We start from the raw sequence: 22,625 nt of genomic DNA on the forward strand, positions 1-22,625 counted from the left end.
TCCCATAAACATAGAAAAAGGTGTGCGACCCTGCACCACACTTCAAAGTAGTGGAAGAGGTACCATACGTTCCTTGTGAGGGATTAGCATTTCCTCTTCTCCGAAATGATATTATATTTCACCGACTACTGGATTATATAGGTATCCTTCCTTTCTCCATATAGTTATCCGTAAGTCGGGAGACCATATAGGAGTAAAATGGAACCAGATATAGTGTAATACAATCTTTTTTATTGGGTCACAAAATATATTTTAAAAAGGCAAGTAAAAACATTTGTTCTATGACAAGATGGTAAAATGAGCCGTATATGGGGATTCAATCAATTACCAGAAACGGTGGAGAACTTGGTGGAAAAGTTCTCAAACGAGCATAAAGGTGGAAGTCCCGGAAACTCCCTACTTCAGGCAAGTAGACACCATTGAAGTCCTGGCAGAAAGGTCCCCAGATCGGCAGGTAGCAGCTTGGAGCCAACGCGTTTCAACCGCCTGCTACGGTCTTTATCAAGGATGTAGTAGCGTGCTGTTTGCTTCCTTATTTAAGGGAGTAAGTAGCCAATCGAAACGGTGCGTTTGATCGCGCCAAAAGTTCTGCGTCGTGTATACCGGAAGTTGTCATCGTTATTCATGCCCCACTTCCGTCTCCGCAGGACGATATGTCCGTGCCACACTTCCGGTTTCTTTATAGATGCTCGGGAATGGCAGGAGATTTCTGACAGATCCTTTCCCTTCCACTTCACGTTATGTCAATATCGGAGTGTAGATAAACATGAAGGTTCATGGCATCAGAGTATTATATATAAAGTGCAGAACGTGCAGCGTGTTTTCCTCCAGTAAATAATTTATGAGAAATAGAAAGAAAGGGGGAACAGATTAGAATTGAATCCATACAGTATTAAATAAACAGATAAAATTTTGTACGATGGAAACTTTAAAAATAAGGGGGACTTAAAAAAGCATGTGTTTTAAAAAAGCTATAAAAACCATTTAATCTCGAAATCTTTGTTAAGACCATTAGGATGTAATGTGTTAAGATTAAAAATGCATTTCATTTCCTCTTTTGCCAGTTGCGATGCCTTATTCTTTTTTCTTGGGTCATCCTTGATCTCTTTGATGCCCAGAAATCTGACAATATGGTTAGGATTTGACTTATGAACAGTTTTAAAATGTTGGGACAGACTGTGTGTGTCAAGACCTTTCTTTATATTATTCAAATGCTCTGTAATCCGGGTCTTGAAAGGTCTGGATGTACGGCCTACAGTATATAAAAAAGATTACACGAGCACTCGATGGCGTACACGACATTGGGGGTATTGCATGTGATGAAATTTTCTATTGAGAAGGAGTTTCCATTTATTATCAGATCGGTTGTTTTTGAGTGACCGTTGCTTTTAATTGTCTGACAGCCTTTACATAAACCACATCTGTGGAAACCCTTCGTCCGGATCCTGCCACTGGGATTAACCCCTTCCTGACAGAGCTAGTTTTTGCGTTCCTGACAGAGCCATTTTTTTCAAATCTGACATGTCTCACTTAAGTGGGGATAACTTTTTTTTGCTTTTACTTATCCCAGTGGTTTTGAGATTGTTTTTTCGTGACACATTGTACTTCAAATTAGTGGTAAATTTGGGTCGATACAGTCTGTGGTTTTTTGTGAAAAATACCAAAATATCGTGAAAAAATGGAAAATTTAGCGATTTGCAAAATGTTAAATTTTCTGCTTGTGAGACAAATAATCTTACCACTCAAAATAGTGAATAACTAACATAGACCATATGTCTACTTTATGTTGACATCATTATTTCAACTTCCTTTTAATTTTTTGGGACACTAGGAGGCTTACAATATGAATAGCAAATTCTCAAATTTTCAAGAAAATTTCAAACACTGATTTTTTTAGGGACCAGTTCAGTTCTGATGTGACTTTGAGGGACTTGTATGTGAGACACCCCCATAAATGATGCCATTTCAAAAACTGCACCCCTCACAGTATTCAAAACAGCATTTTGGAAGTTTGTTAACCCTTTAGGTGTTTCACAGGAATTAAAACAAAGTGTAGGTGAAATTTCAAAATTTCTTTTTTTTTGCAGATTTGCAATTTTAATACATTTTTCTAAGGAACACAGTACATTTTACTAGAGAAATGTGACTAAAAATTGATTCCCCCAATTCTTTTGTTTTCATAAATATCCTATATGTGGCCCTAGTGTGCACGGTGACCAAACCACAGGCTTCATAATAGAAGGAGCACCTACTTGATTTTGGAGCCTCCTTTTTATGAGATTATTTTTTAGGCACCATGTAGGTTTCTAGGCACCATAACATGCTAAAAGTTAGAAACCCCCCCACAAGTGACCCCATTTTGCAAACTACACCCCTCAGGGAATTCAGCTAGGGGTATAGTGTACATTTCAAACCCGCAGGGGTTTCACCAATTGTGGTACAACTGGGCAGTGAAAATGAAAAATTATTTTTTTTACACAAAAATGCAGTTCTGGCTCCAAATTTGTCATTTTCAGAAGGTATGAAGGAGACAAAGCACCCCAAAATCTGTGCCCCAATTTCTCCCGAGTACAGCAATGCCTCACATGTGACCAAAAAATACCAGTTGGGTGCATGGCAGGACTCAAAAGGGAAGGAGTGATTTTTGGATTTTGCAGCTCAGATTCTGGTGGAATTTTGGTGGGTGCTATGTCGCATTAGCAAGACCCCCCAAGCACCAATACAGTGGAACCCCCCCACAAGTCACCCCATTTTGCAAACTACACCCCTCAGGGAATTCATCTAGGGGTATAGTGTACATTTCAAACCCCCAGGGGTTTCACCAATTTTGATACAAGTGGGCAGTGAAAATGAAAAATTACATTTTTTTACACAAAAATGCAGTTCTGGCTCAAAATTTTTCATTTTCAGAAGGTATGAAGGAGAAAAAGCACCCCAAAATCTGTGCCCCAATTTCTCCCGAGTACGGCAATGCCTCACATGTGACCAAAAAATACCAGTTGGGTGCATGGCAGGACTCAGAAGGGAAGGAGTGATTTTTGGATTTTGCAGCACAGATTCTGGTGGAATGAATGGTGGGTGCTATGTTGCACCAATACAGTGGAACCCCCCCACAAGTCACCCCATTTTGCAAAGTACACCCCTCAGGGAATTCATCTAGGGGTATAGTGTACATTTCAAACCCCCAGGGGTTTCACCAATTTTGATACAAGTGGGCAGTGAAAATGAAAAATTACATTTTTTTACACAAAAATGCAGTTCTGGCTCACAATTTTTCATTTTCAGAAGGTATGAAGGAGAAAAAGCACCCCAAAATATGTGCCCCAATTTCTTCCGAGTACGGCAATGCCTCACATGTGACCAAAAAATACCAGTTGGGTGCATGGCAGGACTCAGAACGGAAGGAGTGATTTTTGGATTTTGCGGCTCAGATTCTGGTGGAATTTTGGTGGGTGCTATGTCGCATTAGCAAGACCCCCCAAGCACCAATACAGTGGAACCCCCCCACAAGTCACCCCATTTTGAAAACTACACCCCTCAGGGAATTCATCTAGGGGTATAGTGTACATTTCAAACCCCCAGGGGTTTCACCAATTTTGATACAAGTGGGCAGTGAAAATGAAAAATTACATTTTTTTACACAAAAATGCAGTTCTGGCTCAAAATTTTTCATTTTCAGAAGGTATGAAGGAGAAAAAGCACCCCAAAATCTGTGCCCCAATATCTCCCGAGTACGGCAATGCCTCACATGTGACCAAAAAATACCAGTTGGGTGCATGGCAGGACTCAGAACGGAAGGAGTGATTTTTGGATTTTGCAGCACACATTCTGGTGGAATGAATGGTGGGTGCTATGTTGCACCAATACAGTGGAACCCCCCCACAAGTCACCCCATTTTGCAAAGTACACCCCTCAGGGAATTCATCTAGGGGTATAGTGTACATTTCAAACCCCCAGGGGTTTCACCAATTTTGATACAAGTGGGCAGTGAAAATGAAAAATTAAATTTTTTTACACAAAAATGCAGTTCTGGCTCACAATTTTTCATTTTCAGAAGGTATGAAGGAGAAAAAGCACCCCAAAATATGTGCCCCAATTTCTTCCGAGTACGGCAATGCCTCACATGTGACCAAAAAATACCAGTTGGGTGCATGGCAGGACTCAGAACGGAAGGAGTGATTTTTGGATTTTGTGGCTCAGATTCTGGTGGAATTTTGGTGGGTGCTATGTCGCATTAGCAAGACCCCCCAAGCACCAATACAGTGGAACCCCCCCACAAGTCACCCCATTTTGCAAACTACACCCCTCAGGGAATTCATCTAGGGGTATAGTGTACATTTCAAACCCCCAGGGGTTTCACCAATTTTGATACAAGTGGGCAGTGAACATGAAAAATTACATTTTTTACACAAAAATGCAGTTCTGGCTCAAAATTTTTCATTTTCAGAAGATATGAAGGAGAAAAAGCACCCCAAAATCTGTGCCCCAATTTCTCCCGAGTACGGCAATGCTTTACATGTGACCAAAAAATACCAGTTGGGTGCATGGCAGGACTCAAAAGGGAAGGAGTGATTTTTGGATTTTGCAGCTCAGATTCTGGTGGAATTTTGGTGGGTGCTATGTCGCATTAGCAAGACCCCCCAAGCACCAATACAGTAGAACCCCCCCACAAGTGACCCCATTTTGCAAACTACACCCCTCAGGGAATTCATCTAGGGGTATAGTGTACATTTAAAACCCCCAGGGGTTTCACCAATTTTGATACAAGTGGGCAGTGAAAAAGAAAAATTACATTTTTTACACAAAAATGCAGTTCTGGCTCAAAATTTTTCATTTTCAGAAGGTATGAAGGAGAAAAAGCACCCCAAAATCTGTGCCCCAATTTCTCCCGAGTACGGCAATGCCTCACATGTGACCAAAAAATACCAGTTGGGTGCATGGCAGGACTCAAAAGGGAAGGAGTGATTTTTGGATTTTGCAGCTCAGATTCTGGTGGAATTTTGGTGGGTGCTATGTCGCATTAGCAAGACCCCCCAAGCACCAATACAGTAGAACCCCCCCACAAGTGACCCCATTTTGCAAACTACACCCCTCAGGGAATTCATCTAGGGGTATAGTGTACATTTAAAACCCCCAGGGGTTTCACCAATTTTGATACAAGTGGGCAGTGAAAAAGAAAAATTACATTTTTTACACAAAAATGCAGTTCTGGCTCAAAATTTTTCATTTTCAGAAGGTATGAAGGAGAAAAAGCACCCCAAAATCTGTGCCCCAATTTCTCCCGAGTACGGCAATGCCTCACATGTGACCAAAAAATACCAGTTGGGTGCATGGCAGGACTCAGAAGGGAAGGAGTGATTTTTGGATTTTGCAGCACAGATTCTGGTGGAATGAATGGTGGGTGCTATGTTGCACCAATACAGTGGAACCCCCCCACAAGTCACCCCATTTTGCAAACTACACCCCTCAGGGAATTCATCTAGGGGTATAGTGTACATTTCAAACCCCCAGGGGTTTCACCAATTTTGATACAAGTGGGCAGTGAAAATGAAAAATTACATTTTTTTACACAAAAATGCAGTTCTGGCTCAAAATATTTCATTTTCACAAGGAATGAAGGAGACAAAGCACCCCAAAATCTGTGCCCCAATTTCTCCCGAGTACGGCAATGCCTCATGTGTGACCAAAAAGTGGCAGGACTCAGAAGGGAAGGAGTGATATTTGGAGTTTGCAGCACAAATTCTGGTGGAATTTTGGTGGGTGCTATGTCGCATTAGCAAGACCCCCCAAGCACCAATACAGTGGAACCCCCCCACAAGTCACCCCATTTTGAAAACTACACCCCTCAGGGAATTCATCTAGGGGTATAGTGTACATTTAAAACCCCCAGGGGTTTCACCAATTTTGATACAAGTGGGCAGTGAAAAAGAAAAATTACATTTTTTACACAAAAATGCAGTTCTGGCTCAAAATTTTTCATTTTCAGAAGGTATGAAGGAGAAAAAGCACCCCAAAATCTGTGCCCCAATATCTCCCGAGTACGGCAATGCCTCACATGTGACCAAAAAATACCAGTTGGGTGCATGGCAGGACTCAGAAGGGAAGGAGTGATTTTTGGATTTTGCGGCTCAGATTCTGGTGGAATGAATGGTGGGTGCTATGTGGCATTAGCAAGACCCCCGAAGCACGGTGAAATTATGAACCTAATATTCCATAGATGTGTGGTATAATTTAAAACACTCCTTTATACATAGGCCGGGTTTGTCGGGGCAAGTGTCACACTGGAAAATAGTTTGCTTTCTTATTCCCTTTTTATAGCAAACTTTGCACCTTTTTTGTGTCCTGCCCTTTTTTCCAGTGGAGGGGATTTCATCAGGAAAATGCTGCCCTGGTACAATACGGGGGCCAGTACTAGAAGTACTGGGGCCCTCTGCCTGCTGGTTCCCAAATATTAGGCCCTTTATGACTTCCTCTTGAAAGTGCATAAATGTCCCCCTCTGGCCGGTAGAACGGAATAGCACGTAAGCGTTATACAGTGCCATCTGGATGATATACACGGCCACCTTCTTGTACCAGATTTTTGTTTTCCGCAGGGCACTGTACGGCTTCAGTACCTGATCTGAAAGATCCACTCCGCCCATGTACCTATTGTAATCCAGGATACAATTAGGTTTTGAGGTGTGGGTACTGGTACCTCGTACAGGGACGGAGGTGGTACTGTCTCCGTGAATTGTTGTCAGTATAAGGACATCCCTCTTGTCCTTATATTTGACCAACAACATATTTTCGGTGCATATTCCCCTGCTTTCACCCCTTCTCATTACTTGGGCAATGTGCGTTTTTGGGAGGCCTCTTTGGTTCTTGCGCACAGTACCGCAAGCTGCTGTACCTCTTGAACCAAGGGCCTTAAACAGGGGGATGCTAGTGTAAAAGTTATCCACATAGAGGTGATAACCTTTATCCAGGAAGGGGTGCACTAAATCCCAGACAATTTTCCCACTAACACCTACGAGGGAGGGGGGGCATTCTGGCGGTTGAATTCTTGAATCCTTCCCTTCATAAACCCTAAACCTGTGGGTGTACCCTGAGGTGCTTTCACACAGTTTATACATTTTTATGCCATACCTTGCCCTCTTACTGGGAAGGTACTGGCGGAATTTAACCCTTCCTTTAAAATGTATAAGGGACTCGTCGATACAAATAAATTTTTCAGGGATGTACACCTCTTCAAATTTGGCACTGAAATGATCAATGACCGGCCTGACTTTGAATAGCCGGTCAAAGGTGGGATCATCTCTGGGTGGGCACTGTGCATTATCGGTGTAATGTATGAATTTAAGAATTGTCTCAAATCGAGTCCGGGGCATGGCCATACGGTAAAATGGAGTACTGTACAGAACATCTGTACTCCAATATTGCCTAATTTCTGGCTTTTTTACTATGCCCATATGAAACACCAGACCCCAAAACGTCATCATCTCTACTGCATCTACAGGGGTCCACCTAGCAAATGATGACGTGGGGTTTTGAGCAATAAACTGCTGGGCATATAAATTAGTTTGGTCCACCATTAAATTTATAAAATCATCAGAGAAAAATAATTTGAAAAAGTCAATTTCTCTGAGACCTGTGGAATCAAATTGGATTCCTGGCATGGCCAAAAACTCAGGAACCTGGGGCTCAAAATTGTCTGGTGGTGGGGTCCATACTAGATCAATTATTGGGGGGGGAATCTCAGCTGATCTACGGGGGCGTCTTTGAGGGGGTCCCTCATCAGCAGAGGAGGAAGAGGAGCTTAAGGCAAATCCTTCAAATTCCCCGCTTGCATCACTGGCTGTGTCAGAGTCAGAAGCAAGCATGGCATATGCCTCCTCCACTGAATACATTCTCCTGGATGATTGGGAGGACATTTGGGAGGACATTTGGGAGGACATTTGGGATGCCATTTTTATTTTTGTGTTACCGGTAGTGAAATGTTTCAACACGTGTATAGTGTAGGGGGGGGCACAAACTTTATTTCAATCCGGGGGGTATGTAGTGTGTAGTGTGTATGTAGTGCAGAAAAAAAAAAAATACTTTATACCAATAAAAAAAAAAAAAAATGAAGGTGTTAAAAAAAAAAAAAATGAAGGGGTTAAAAAAAAAAAAAAGGAAGGGGTTAAAAAAAAAAAGGTCCTGCGCCAAAAATTGAGCACAGATGTTGGTCAGTAACGTCTGTCACTGAACAGCGCTCAAAGGCAACAGGAATTTGATCAAAAAAAAAAAAAAAAATAGATCAACCCTGTGCCGAAAGAGATGATCAGTGATGTACGTCACTGATCAGCGCACAGCGGCCACAGGACACCCACAAAATCACAGTGTGTGTAAAAAAAAAAATTAAAAAAATACCCCACAGCACACACACAAAAAAAAAAGGTGATCAGTGATGCGACACTGATTACCAGTGAGGTGCAGCAGGTGCACAACCTTTGGTGCAACTGACAGGTATATATAAAAAAAAAAAAACCTCTGTACCCCCAAAAAAGTTGCTGATCACCTCAGATATAGTGATCAGCACAAAAGGCGGGGACAGCAGACACAAAATTTAGCACTCTCTATCACTATCTCTCTCTATCTCTCTATCTCTCACTATCTATCACTATCTATCACTCTATGACACTGCAGCAGCAGCACTGACAGGTATATCTATATATTAAAAAAAACCTGCGCCCCCAAAAAGTTGCTGATCAGTTAATTTATACTGATCAGCACAAAAGGAGGGGGCAGCAGTCAGTTATATAAAAAATATATAGCACAATCTGTCACTATCTCTCTCTATCTCTCTCTATCTCTCTCTCTCTATCTCTCTATAACTATCACACTGCAGCAGCACAAAATATAGCACTCTGTCAGTAGGCCTCTCTCTCTATCTCTCTCTCTCTCTCTCTATCTATAACTATATCACACTGCAGCAGCACAAAATATAGCACTCTCTGACACTATCTCTCTCTCTATCTCTCTCTATCTCTCTCTATCTCTCTCTCTCTATCTCTCTCTATCTCTCTATAACTATCACACTGCAGCAGCACAAAATATAGCACTCTGTCAGTAGGCCTCTCTCTCTATCTCTCTCTCTCTCTCTCTATCTATAACTATATCACACTGCAGCAGCACAAAATATAGCACTCTCTGACACTATCTCTCTCTCTATCTCTCTCTATCTCTCTCTCTCTATCTCTCTCTATCTCTCTCTATCTATCTCTCTATCTCTCTATCTATCTAGCTAGTACACTGCAGCAGCACAATTTCACAGGAAGGCACAATTATTGAACAGGATCCAGGAAGCAATCAGCAGCGATCAGGTAAGTATTGCAGCAAGTATTCTGGTCAGTATGGCGGCAGGGGGGTACGGTGACCGCACTGCACGCTTTCCAGACCGGAATGGCGTCTGCAGTGCAGTCACCGTTAGTTTAAATCCCCCTCCTTGGCTGTGATTGGTCCGTCGGACCGACGGACCAATCACGGCCTTTGGGGGCGGGCGGGGTGAGGTGGGGTGACACCAGTGTCACCCTTACACCCCGCGGTGATTGGTGCTGTACTTTACAGCACCAATCACCTCTGATCCCGTGTCACCGGCGAACGTTATTCGCCGGTGACACAGGAAAACGCTGTGAATGGCTGTTCACACTGAACAGCCAATCACAGCGATCGCCGACGGGGGGGCGGCATCGCAGCCCCCCCGGGGCATGCACGGACATGTCTGCTGTCAGGGACAGCAGACATGTTGAAACTGTCACCGCGTCTATAGACGCGGTGACAGTTTAAATCCATGACGTACATTTACGCCATGTGTCGGGAAGTGCTTCCCGACCATGACGTAAATGTACGTCAAATGTCGGGAAGGGGTTAACTGTATTAAAAGCACTCCTTACTAGTTTGTTTTTAATGTTGGGTGCCTTTTTATATATGAATTTGGGTTTTTTTGGGAGGTGGGCACCTATAATCGGATCTTTTAATAAGATTTTCCAATTTTTTCTAAATGAGTTTTCGATGATTTTGTGTTGGGCGTTGAAGCCAGTTATGAAAGCCCATTGGAAATCTTCATCGCCCTGTGTTGTGTCTAAAGTTTGTTTTGGTTTTAGTTTTTATTTTGTGCTTATTTAAATAAATTAATTACAATTTATACCAAATCCAATTGTCTGGTGCTCTCTGATTGTGTGTGGCTAGACATACACATCCCCTATTTTCTCTAATTTGGAGGATGAGCTGCTGGAAGCTAAAACTACCATAGCATCACAGGAGGCAGCAATCTCAGTGATCCAGAGTAAATTAGAAGACCAAGAAAATCTGAATAGAAAAAATAATCTACACTTGATCGGCCTACCAAAATCTATAAAACAAAGACAACTGATGGAGCTAGTATTAAAATGGCTCCCAAGCGAATTAAAGTGTTTACCGGAATCTGGCGCCATATTGATTGAGAGGGCACATAGAATCGGCCAAGCGGCATATTGATTGAGAGGGCACATAGAATCGGCCAAGCGGAATAACCAAGTGGAATGTCGCAGGCCTCGCCCTGTGATTTTCAAATTCTTGAATTATCTAGATAAAGGGATGGTCTTGGATGCATACAGGAAGAAAGGAGATCTGTACTATCAAGGAGATAAACTGCTTTTACAGATGGAGACATTTTTGCACGCTCATCCCCTTACAACAGGGCTCCCCCCGGGTCCCCGCAGCCTCACTGATGGTCGCCCTGGGTCCTCGCCGCATTGCCGCACCCCCCCTAACCCTGTCCGTCGTCCTGAAGCGGAGACGGACAGGGTTCCCATCACCCCGCCAACGGGAAACTGGGACGCACGTGCGTGTGAGACGCACGCGCGTCCCAGTATCTATCGCCGGCGCTAGCCAGTGCAAGGGATCTGGCGAGCGCCGGCCAAAGATGTCTCCCGCTCCATCTGTATTTCAAGATTTTTCATATCAGGTAGCGATGAAACTAAAAGAATTTCAATGTTCAAGTTAACCCAGCAGGTATCACTAGGTGGAATAAATTTCCCATGTATAAAGAGTTACACACTAGCAGCAAATATGAGATATGCAGTAGACTGGATACATCTGACTGAAAATTAATTTGGAATTAGAACAAGCACTCTGCCCTGGTATACCCCTAACGGGTTTGTTACATATGAAACCATCAAAATATCCGCCAACAGTGTCTGGCAATTTATTACTGACGTCGACTTGTACAGCCTGGCGACTAGCACGTTCCAGAATAGGAATATCAACACATAATACAGTGTTCCAACCTTTACTTTATAATGTACAATAGATATACCAATACTACAAGACGCTAAGCTTGTTGGAGGGTATAACAGGGCAGGATTATGCCTATTATACCATATCCTGGATGTAAGAGGTACTGGTGTAATGTCGTATCAAACACTGTGTGGAAAGTATGTGAACATTGCAATACCTATGTATGTATATTTCCAATTGAGAAGTCATGCAGCAAATATGCTAGCTAAAATGACAGAAATAGATAGGGAGAATAGCTTAGACATCATGATAAAAAGGTCAAATAATAAACTAAATAAAACTTCAGCAATATATCCATATTTAAAAAAACAAATAGCCATAGAAGGAGTAAAAACTGGATACACAAAATGGTCAACCGACCTTCAAGATACCTCACCTCAAACGATACTGATGGCATTTGTGCGACTAAATAAAACGTTAGTATCCACTACATACACAGAGATGCAGTATAAATTACTACATCGAGCATACTATACCCCCAAGCGTAGATGGCAGATGGGAATAGCGTCCGATTCAGCATGCTTTAAGTGTAAAGAATCGGAGGGAGATATAATGCACTGCATGTGGCAGTGCCAAGAAGTAAATACATTCTGGAAGGAAATTAACAGTCTTGTGAGGACTAGATACAATATACATATCTCAATAACACCAAAATGGGCACTATGGGATATACAACCACAAACACAAGCAACAGGGATATCTAAGGGACAAAAAATATTGATAGCAAAAATATTTGCAGCAGCACGTAAAACTATATTATCCCAATGGATCTCAGTCAACACATTAAATATAGAATTATTAGAACCTCGTATATCACATTTGTTCCAAATGGACTGGTTAGAAATGTCACTAAACAAGGAAACTAAGATAAATAAATTTTTCTCTATATGGCTGCCACATGTAAAATTACTAGATCCAACAATAAAAGAGTCCCTAAGACAAGTAGTAAGAACAACCTCGTGGTATACCACAGAGACCCTACAATTGGGAACAGAACCATTTTAATACCAATATCAGGACCCAGGATAATGTAACAATAAGATACCTATAAAGGAGCCATACATATCTCGCACGACAAAGATGGAGAAGGTAAAGTAAAGAGGGAAAAAGAGGGAGAACTAGCAGGGAAACAGACATAGTTAAGAATAATTAACTAGACACAGGGCTATTAAACCTAGGTAATATATCATAGTAAGATGACAAGAAACAAAAAAATAAAAATCTAACAAGCCATATGTAAAACAATATGTATAAATGAAATTTTTTTTATTGATTGTCTGTAATTTTGTACTCATTGTATATTTTTTATGTGTGACAATAATAAAGATGTTTGCAAAAAAAAAAAAAAGAATACTCTCCAATCTGCAAATCCCTTTTTGAAGAGGGTATTAGGTTCGTCCTCCTTTACCCGGCCAAACTCCGGATATCACATATTGGTAAAACATACCCTGTTTCCCCGATAATAAGACCTACCCCGAAAATAAGCCCTACCCTTGATTTTGGACACTGGTCCTAAATAAGCCCTACCCCGAAAATAAGCCCTAGTAAAATTTCATTATCTGGCGTTCAGACAATAGATTCTACACCTGCTAAACCCCCCTGATCCCCCACTCACCACCCCTAACCCCCCTCACCTCCGTTGTGTAGGTAAAAGCACAGGCTTCTTCTGAAGCCGCTTCTATTCCCATGGATGCATTGCGGTGCGGTACGTCACCGCGCACATAACGCAGCTGCAGAACGGAGCTGTGTCACAGCAAAGAAGAGCTGGACATTATTGAGACTTAAAGGAGTACTGGGGTATGTTTACCTTTATCACGGAGGACTGGGGACATGTTTATTACTGTAAGGAGGACTGGGGGCATGTTTGCCGATATAATGGAGAACTGGGGGCATGTTTGCCGATATAATGGAGGACTGGGGGCATGTTTGCAGATATAATGGAGGACTGGGGGCATGTTTATTAAGGAGTACTGGGGTATGTTTACCTGTATCAAGAAGGACTGGGGGCATGTTTATTAAGGAGGACTGGGGGCATGTTTCTTGACATTTGCTGTCAATGTTCATTAAAATAAGCCCTACCCCTAAAATAAGCCCTATGGTGTTTTTTGTTCAAGAAAAAAAAATAAGACAGTGTCTTATTATCGGGGAAACACGGTATCTATTTGAAATGCCTACATCAGCTCAAGCCTGTGTGGACTCTCTTCTCAAGGGCCTTACACCTAAGGAAGGGGACTGATAACGATAAGATAGTGCAAGTATATGGCCTTTAGAGTTAAGCACAATGATAACACTGGCCCTTATTCTGATCGGTGCGGATATTCCCGCATTCTTACGGTGCGGTCCGCACGCCACGGTGTTCTGCCGCGTGCGGCCATCGTCCGTAGAAACGCCCACGGGTCCTCCGCATTCGGACGGACTCACTCTTTAAGAACAGGGCGTGTTTACGGACGACATACAAACCATGCGTGTGCGGGAGAAACACTCAGATTCTGCACGGTATTACAGAGTATTACAGAGTATGCTCGGGAATACCGCATCCGAACGGGAGCCAAGCGGTGCTACCGCACGTAAGCGGAGTATTTACGCCAAACAACCCACTATTATGTATCTTCTGCAATACATCACATGACCCACTTATTCAATTACCTATCCTCATAAAAAACTTCTTATTTGGAATTGGAATCAATTAGATGCCAATATATCCTTACAAGCATGCCTAACACATGCATTGCACACATTAACCCTTACAGCAATTGAAGTGCAATGGTTTCAATTAAAGCACTGACAAGCGTCCTATTAGTGAGTAATGCGTAAAGGAGTCGATTCTATTGGGTTCAGGTGTTAATGCTTGTAGTCATTAGGCGTACGTTCGCCTACCGCATGAACGAGTGGTGTCCGCTAAGCAATAGTACACTTGTGGACACCGCACATTTCTGCCCTTTTTGATCGCGTGCATTCGGAGTGCTATCCGAATGTACGCCCCCCAACATAAGTGTACTCCCCCGTATCCGCCCATGTTTCCGCCCCGTTTTGCCCACTTTGAAACTACGCCCATGTGTCATTCCGCATGACGCCCATAATACGCCCATATTTCCCGACTGATTGCGGGGAACAGTTTTGGACGGGATTTGGCCGAACTGGTACGGAGTCAAGGCGTGGCACATGCGCGTTGCGTTCTCCACGCATGCGCAGACGCCGAAAACACGCGATCCGAAAGTATGCGGTAAAGTCCGCGTCAATCAGAATAAGGGCCACTGTTTGGCACAGAAACAGTATATTTACTTATGTTTTTTTTTATATTTAATTTCACAGGAGCACATGTAAACGTGACACAGTATTGCAAATATATGGTTTTTGAGCCATACACTAGGATAACGTTGTTTAGAATAACATTTAGGGGGAAATTTACAAAGAATACAAATACGAAATTTCGTAATTGTATTCTTACTACGACTGCATACGGCTGTTTCAGCAGTATGCAAAGTCGTCTTCCGGAGGGGAATTTACAAAGCAGTCATATACGACTGCTTTGTAACCCTCCGATGTCGTAATTCGTATTAGCGGCACATATATACGGCCGCTAATACAAATTTTTCAGGCAGTCTGCACGAATCAGTCAGATCCGTGCAGGCTGCAGTGTGTAAAAACAAAATGGAAAAAAATAAAAATAAATAAAAAATACAGCGTGGGGTCCCCCCCCCCACGGCTGTAACCAGCACCAGGCTGAAGGAGCTGGGAACGGTAATAAAAAATCAGGAAACCCGGCAAATAGGGGTTCCCCAATTTTTTACAAACAGGCCCAGGTCCGGGCTGGTTCCCAAAATATGGGGGACAAAATGACTATGGGTCCCCCGTATATAAAGAACCAGCCCCAGGCCAAAACAGCCAGCAGGGTAATGTCACAGCCGGGGGACACTTATTATATAAGGTCCCGCGGCCAAAACATTCATCCCTATTGACCAGTCAGCCTGGCCAGGGGTCCTGGGGACCCCCCAATGAAGGGGTCCCCCCCCTCCAGGACTTACCTGACCAGGCTGAAGCCTGGTGCTGTCCCCGGTGGCCCTGGAGCGGTGGCCACTGGGCTGATTGAGTGTAAAAAAAATAGAATAAAAAACTATTGTTTTTTACTGTGGAACTATGAGTCCCAGCAAGCCTCCCCGCAAGCTGGGACTTGGAGAACCACAAGTCCCAGCCTGTGGGGCATTAAAGGGCCCGCTGGCACTTGTAGTTCCACAGTAAAAAAAAATATTGAAATAAACACACACAGACACACAATAAAAATAAAACTTTAATACATCCAAAGCCCATACATACTGATACTTACCTATCTTGAGCCCGTCGGTAGGTCCCTGGGTCTTGGTCCGGTGCCTTGTTCCAAGGAGGGCGGTCAGAATAGAAGCATAGGAAATATAGCAGACGCCTTCTTAAAATATTATACAAATTTATATTCCTCACCCCAAGATCATCCAGCTTTAGGGATGTATTTTTTAAGAAGAGCCTGACTCCCCACACTAATACAGCCAGAAAGTGATATGCTGGTAGACCCGGTGACAGAAGCGGAACACACATCAGTTATAAAAAAATTAGCCAAAGGTAAATCCCCAGACGGATTACATGCAGAACATTATAAGTTATTATTACCTCATTTAACATCACATTTACTTACTTTATTTAATTATATTCTGTCCGGGAACTCCCCCCCCCCCCCCCCCCCTCTGTCAGGTGCCATCTAATCAAAATGATCTCGCTTCCACGTCTATTATATGTTATTCAAATGCTACCCAGTTTGATTAAAGATTCAGATATACAAATTCTAAATAAAGCTAGTAGTAAATTTACATGGGAGAAAAAATACCTAGAATATTAATGTTTAAATTAACTCAACAGACCATGTTAGGAGGTATTAATCTCCCATGTATTAAGAGCTATACTTTAGCTGCGAATCTTATGCTGGGTACACACCAGGACGACTAGGGCCCGATTCTGTCAATTTAGATCCAATTCCGACCGGTTGTATGCAGATTGTATGTACTATCGTGTGTTTTTGACATTTATTTGATCCGATTCCGATCCGATGCGCGTACACGCCACTCGTTTGGTCGCATCTTTGGTCCTACGTGCTGCAGGTAGGATCCGGCAATCCCAGGCCGACCGACCGTCAATCGTATGCAGATCGTGAGTGTTTTTTGCCACCTCCGTCGTCCGTCCGTCGGTGCGTCCGTCGTTTGATCCAGCCTATTTGAGTGGCATTTCCTAAAAACTTCCCCGGCGCCATGTTTTTCCACATAGCAAACAGTGCTGGCGCAGCAGTTGGACTCTCCTTCTTGTCTCATCTCCCAGAACAACAACCTGGTATGTTTGCACTTCCAATGCTCTCCTATGCATGCCCACTGTTGCCACCAATGTATATAGTGTGTATAGAGCACTGGTTTGTCAACCGTGCACCCGACCATGTCACTGTTTGCTCGGGTGGGCCCCATGTGTGTATATATATATAACCATTGTCCACCATTGCAGTATTTCATGCACTCCTCTCTGCTAGGCCCCATTCACCTGTGTGTGTGTGTGTGTATATATAGATATATATATACATAAACCATTGTCCACCATTGCAGTATTCCATGCATTCCTCTCTGCTAGGCCCCATTCACCTGTGTTTGTGTATATATAGATATATACATATAACCATTGTCCACCATTGCAGTATTCCATGCACTCCTCTCTGCTAGGCCCCATTCACCTGTGTGTGTGTTTGTGTATATATAGATATATACATATAACCATTGTCCACCATTGCAGTATTCCATGCATTCCTCTCTGCTAGGCCCCATTCACCTGTGTTTGTGTATATATAGATATATACATATAACCATTGTCCACCATTGCAGTATTCCATGCACTCCTCTCTGCTAGGCCCCATTCACCTGTGTGTGTGAATAGCAATATGCACAATAAAATGTATAGTGGTTTTCATAAAAGTTTATTAACATTTTAAATACTTAAAACATAAGAACTAGGTAAACTGGTAACTATAACTATAAAAATTTAAATCAGAAACAAAACATGGATATAACTATAAAAATTTTAATATGAAACAAAACATGGATATAACTATAACAACTAAAATGGTTTTATCTTTTTACAGTCCAAATGTCCAACGCAAAGGAACAAGAGTTTTTAGAAGGGTTTATAGAAAAATATCGTTCACACGAATGCCTGTGGCGAACAAAATCCAAAGAATATTCAAACCAAATGAAAAGAAACCAAGCCTTGGAGGACTTGGCTCGCTACAGTCTCCCATTTCACCCAGAGGTCAATGTTGAATGGGTGAGGAAACGCATCCAGAATCTGCGCACAGTGTTCTTAAAGGAACACAAGAAGGTGGAGGCTGCAAAGAAGTCTGGTGCTGGAGTCGACGAGATGTATCAAACATCGCTCTGGTACTATGATAGGTTGACGTTCACCCTCAGCCAGGAGTCAATGAGGACAGGAGTAGTCCTGATGGTCGAACAGGAAAACCAAGAAGTCACGGCGCAGGAGGAGGAGAATTCGCAGTCTGCATCGGTGAGTCTATTTTTTTGGCTATCTAATTGATTCCTCCTGCCAATCCACAGCGCCCTCCCCATTAAAGTAGGCCATGTACTCTTCCCTCACCTGTTTGGCTCGTGCACTCCCTGTGTAGTGTTGTGTTGGGGTTTGCAAGGAGGATATCTGCACTACCTCCTCTGGCAGTTCTTGGTCTTCTTGGAGTGCTGTGCCTGTAGCCCTTTGCTGTGTGGCTTTTCTGCGGAGCAAATTGTGCAGGACACAGCACGCCGTGACAACCCAGTCAATTTTGTCCACCCTCAGGTTAATGGCAGTGTGGAAAATGCGAAACCGGCTAGCCAGGATGCCAAAAGCATTTTCCACAACACGCCGTGCCCTGGATAGCCTGTAGTTAAAGATCCTTTTGTCATGGTTCAGGCCCCTTTGCGCATATGGCTTCATGACATGCTCGTGCAGGCCAAAAGCCTCGTCTGCCACAAACACAAAGTTAAGCCCCTGTTTAGTTTCCTGGACAGACGGCAAGTGAAGGGTGTTCGCTATGAGCCTTTCGTAGAACTTTGTGTCCTTGAAAGTGCCACCATCCGATGCACGGCCATTCCTTCCTACATCCAGGAAGATAAACTCATAGTTCGCATTAACAACAGCCATTAGTACAATGCTAAAATAGCCCTTGTAATTAAAATAGTAGGAACCACTATTAATAGGCTGGTCTATGCGGACATGTTTGCCATCAATGGCTCCACCGCAATTTGGAAAGTTCCATCGCTGTTCAAACTCCTCTGCGATGACTTTCCATTCATTCACGCTGGTAGGGAACTGAAATTAGAAGTAAATAGAATTGATTAGTAAACATGTTCAATTTTTTTACAGCTTGGTGACTACCCACCTGCAACCCCAGACCTATCTGTCCTATCTGATAATGCATGCACATCGAGCGAAGCTCCTACTCCGGCACGCACTCCGCCACCCACCCTGGAACCCACTCCACCACTCCCCCGTGCCAAAAAAATGCGTGGCAAAGGAAAAAAAGGAGAAGCAGCAGCACATGAAGAATTTATGATGCGGGCACAGCAAGTCCTGCAAAGAAACCCGGACAAACATGACAACTACTTCACTTATGTGGCAGAGTGTGTTCGCAACATGGCTCCGGACCAGCAACTTACTTTTGAAAAGTTATGCATGGAGTTGGTGTATAATGGCAGTTTAGGGTATCTCAACAGTGGCACTAAAATAGTTGGCATGGGTAGTGCACCAGACACACCACTGTCATTAGAATCACCAGTGCCTACTCCGCCTGCCACCGTAGCAGGCCAGTCGAGCACAATTCCAACACATACCCAGTCAACACCTACACAGCCTTCTCAACCCCCCCAGTACCGTCAATTCTACAGTTCTTTACTGATAGAAGATCCAGAGTCTCCTGTTTTTGAGGATCTGTCTTAAAAAATAGGCTATTTTATCATTTACCATCGACATGGTCTCAGCTGCAGGTATGTGATGGCCACTGCTCACATGGCGTATGGTGCACATCAATGGGGCCGGGACCATTGCATCTGCGCCATGCGCCATGTGGGCCGCAGCCTTTACATATCTGCAGCAGACATCCTCTGCCACACAAGGGCCACAATGTCTTTTTTTGTTTTTTTTATATGCTGCTACCTGTACCTGCATTACCAGAGGGAGAACAGGATTCTCCTCAATCTGGAGAGCAAACTCCATTTATTGCCCTTTTTTCTTTACCAATAGTATGGGGTACTGTGCGGCAGACATGGTCTCAGCTGCAGGTATGTGATGGCCACTGCTCACATGTCGTATGGCGCACATCAATGGGGCCGGGGCCATTGCATCTGCGCCATGTGGGCCGCAGCCTTTACATATCTGCAGCAGACATCCTCTGCCACACAGTACCTTATCCCTACTGTTGTAAGGGCCTGTTTCAGAAGTTACCAGAGTGTCTTTTTTTGTATTTTTATATGCTGCTACCTGTACCTGCATTACCAGAGGGAGAACAGGATTCTCCTCAATCTGGATAGCAAACTCCATTTATTGCCCTTTTGTCTTTACCAATAGTATGGGGTACTGTGCGGCAGACATGGTCTCAGCTGCAGGTATGTGATGGCCACTGCTCACATGGCGTATGGCGCACATCAATGGGGCCGGGGCCATTGCATCTGCGCCATGTGGGCCGCAGCCTTTACATATCTGCAGCAGACATCCTCTGCCACACAGTACCTTATCCCTACTGTTGTAAGGGCCTGTTCCAGAAGTTACCAGAGTGTGTTTTTTTTCTTTTTATATGCTGCTACCTGTACCTGCATTACCAGAGGGAGAACAGGATTCTCCTCAATCTGGAGAGCAAACTCCATTTATTGCCCTTTTTTCTTTACCAATAGTATGGGGTACTGTGCGGCAGACATGGTCTCAGCTGCAGGTATGTGATGGCCACTGCTCACATGTCGTATGGCGCACATCAATGGGGCCGGGGCCATTGCATCTGCGCCATATGGGCCGCAGCCTTTACTTATCTGCGGCAGACATCCTCTGCCACACAGTAGCCCGTACTTATTGGGAAAGTTTAAACTGGGTCATACATACTTAAATCTTTATATATAGTGTGTGTTTTTGTACAATATCTTTTATATATGGTATTATAATATATTTGTGTTGACACAATCTATTTACTATTTTACATGTTTTACCTATGAAAGGCCTAAAAAACCTGTTTCTGTCCTAGGCCTAAATTATAAATAAAAATATTTTGTTTGCACAATAAAGTGTACGGTGTATATTTCATCCTTACCTTGCAATACTGGTACTTCAGCACCTTCACAATGGCTTTGCAGGTCTCCGGGATGATGAGACCCAAAGCTTGCGGGGAGATGAGGGATCCAAACTTTAGGTCAGCAAGAGACCGTCCTGTCACCAGAAACCTCAGGGTCACCACCAGCCGTTCCTCAGCAGGGATAGCCATGCGATACTTGGTATCCTGCTTCTCGATGTGGGGAGTCACCAGACGCAGCAATTCCTGGAATGTGGCATCATCCATCCTCAAGAAGTTACGAAAATCTGATGAAGCCGCTGACCAGAAGGCGGGGAAACGCGTCATCGAGCGTCACTTCCGCAAACAAACCAACACCACGTGAGCTGGGGAGCTATCTGCCGGAGCTGTGAGTCCTTGAGAGAAGCTGCAGAATCGGGAAGACCAGCAGCTGGGGACCCGCTTCAGGCCAGCAAACCCTCACCCATTTGTGGGCAACAAAGCGCTGCATTCGCTGAAGAGCCTAAGTATCACATTATCCTTTACCCAAATATGCTGCTTTGCCTGAATGAATGAGCACCTGCAGTTTTTATATGGAGCAGTTCTAAAGGCCGTTTTGCATTTGAGCCTTACTGTGTGACTGACTAACACGCTTGCAGTTAACATCTATGCTTATCAAAGTGTTTCAAAAGTTCTCTGGGACTGTCTAAATATTCAGAGGATTCAAAGTTACCAAGCCTCAAATTCATTATATGCTGCAGCCTAATTGGGCAAACCTATTTCTAATGGTAATGGAACACTGAGTCTAAGGCATACATCATAGCTTAATGAAAGAAGCCTTTTTTTCTTGTCTTTTTTATGGCCAGAAATTACTGTGCACATTTTAATAGCTCTACCGGCCGGTGGTATTGTTTGTATTGTTGTGTATATTTTATTTAATTTTTTAATAAATTTATAAATTTTTCTTGATTACTAATTAGTGTGGTCCATTAGCGCCGTTTACTTGGTGTGTATGTTTTTTGTATTCTGGGAGGGCTGAGTATCCCTCTTAAACGGAAGCTGGGACCGTCACTAGTGCACTGCGCTTGGTTATATTTATTTTATTGCTTAGTTACGAAAATCGTCTGGGTTATTTTCCCTGATGTCCCTGAGCAGTGGCATGTGCGAATGAGTCTGACGCTGAAGTAGCCACTGCTTTGTCCAGCATGATCTTTCTCTCCTGCGCTGGGCTCTCTGACGCCTGAGCTTCAGCACTGCATAATAGAGCAGGTACTGTTGCTGGTGACTACCCATCACTGCATTCTCCATAGTGCAGGGTTAAAAGACACTTTGTAATGGCAGGCAAAACAAAGTAATGTGTAAATAGCTATGTCCAGCGTTCAGCAGGTATAAACCAAGCCTCACTAGTAACAAAGCAGAAATACACTGGTTTAAAATGGCTGCTGCTATTCCTATCCCCCTCTGCTAGTCCTATCCCCCTCTGCTAGTCCAGCCCCTTCATTCAAATTTCAAAGGCCAATCTGACGACGGTCGCATGTGTGCTTGCAAAAAAACAAAAACCAGCGATCCGACCGTCTTAACGACCATCGCGGGCGCATCAGGATCGGATCTAGATCGTTCCGCAAAAAAAACACAATTTTTGCTAATCGTTTGCTGTGGACTGCCTGGGAGCTCCCGGGAAGTCCAAGGGAAATCGTTCCATGGTCGTCTATCGGTCGTGGACGACGGTGGTCGTCCTGGTGTGTACCCTACATTAGGTATGCGATAGACTGGATACATTCGACAGAGAACTATGTAAACTTGGCTCTTGAACAAGCTTTTTCCTCTGAAATACCTTTAACAAGATTGTTGCATATGAGTCCATCAAAATACCCATCGAATTTATCCAGTAATTTGTTGCTAACTTCAACTTGTAAAGCCTGGAATCTGGCTAGGACTAGAATGGGAGTATCTACCTATAACACGATTTTTCAATCTTTATTTTATAATATGTCCACCAGGGGCGGATTGGGGACTAAAAGTGGCC

The 22,625-nt window shown here is 43.4% G+C and overlaps 1 long non-coding RNA gene across 1 annotated transcript in view; it reads right to left on the reverse strand.

Annotated features, from left to right (window-relative positions):
- Positions 1–246: 246 nt before the first annotated feature.
- LOC146079571 (uncharacterized) overlaps positions 247–22,625 on the reverse strand; it is a 30,886-nt gene continuing 8,507 nt past the window's right edge. The window contains exon 3 of the long non-coding RNA XR_014474618.1: positions 247–825. This is a non-coding gene — a long non-coding RNA (uncharacterized LOC146079571). The remainder of the gene's footprint in view (positions 826–22,625) is intronic.

Source organism: Crinia signifera, chromosome 5, assembly GCF_055691185.1.
Source record: "Crinia signifera chromosome 5, ASM5569118v1, whole genome shotgun sequence".
Classification (NCBI taxonomy): domain Eukaryota; kingdom Metazoa; phylum Chordata; class Amphibia; order Anura; family Myobatrachidae; genus Crinia; species Crinia signifera.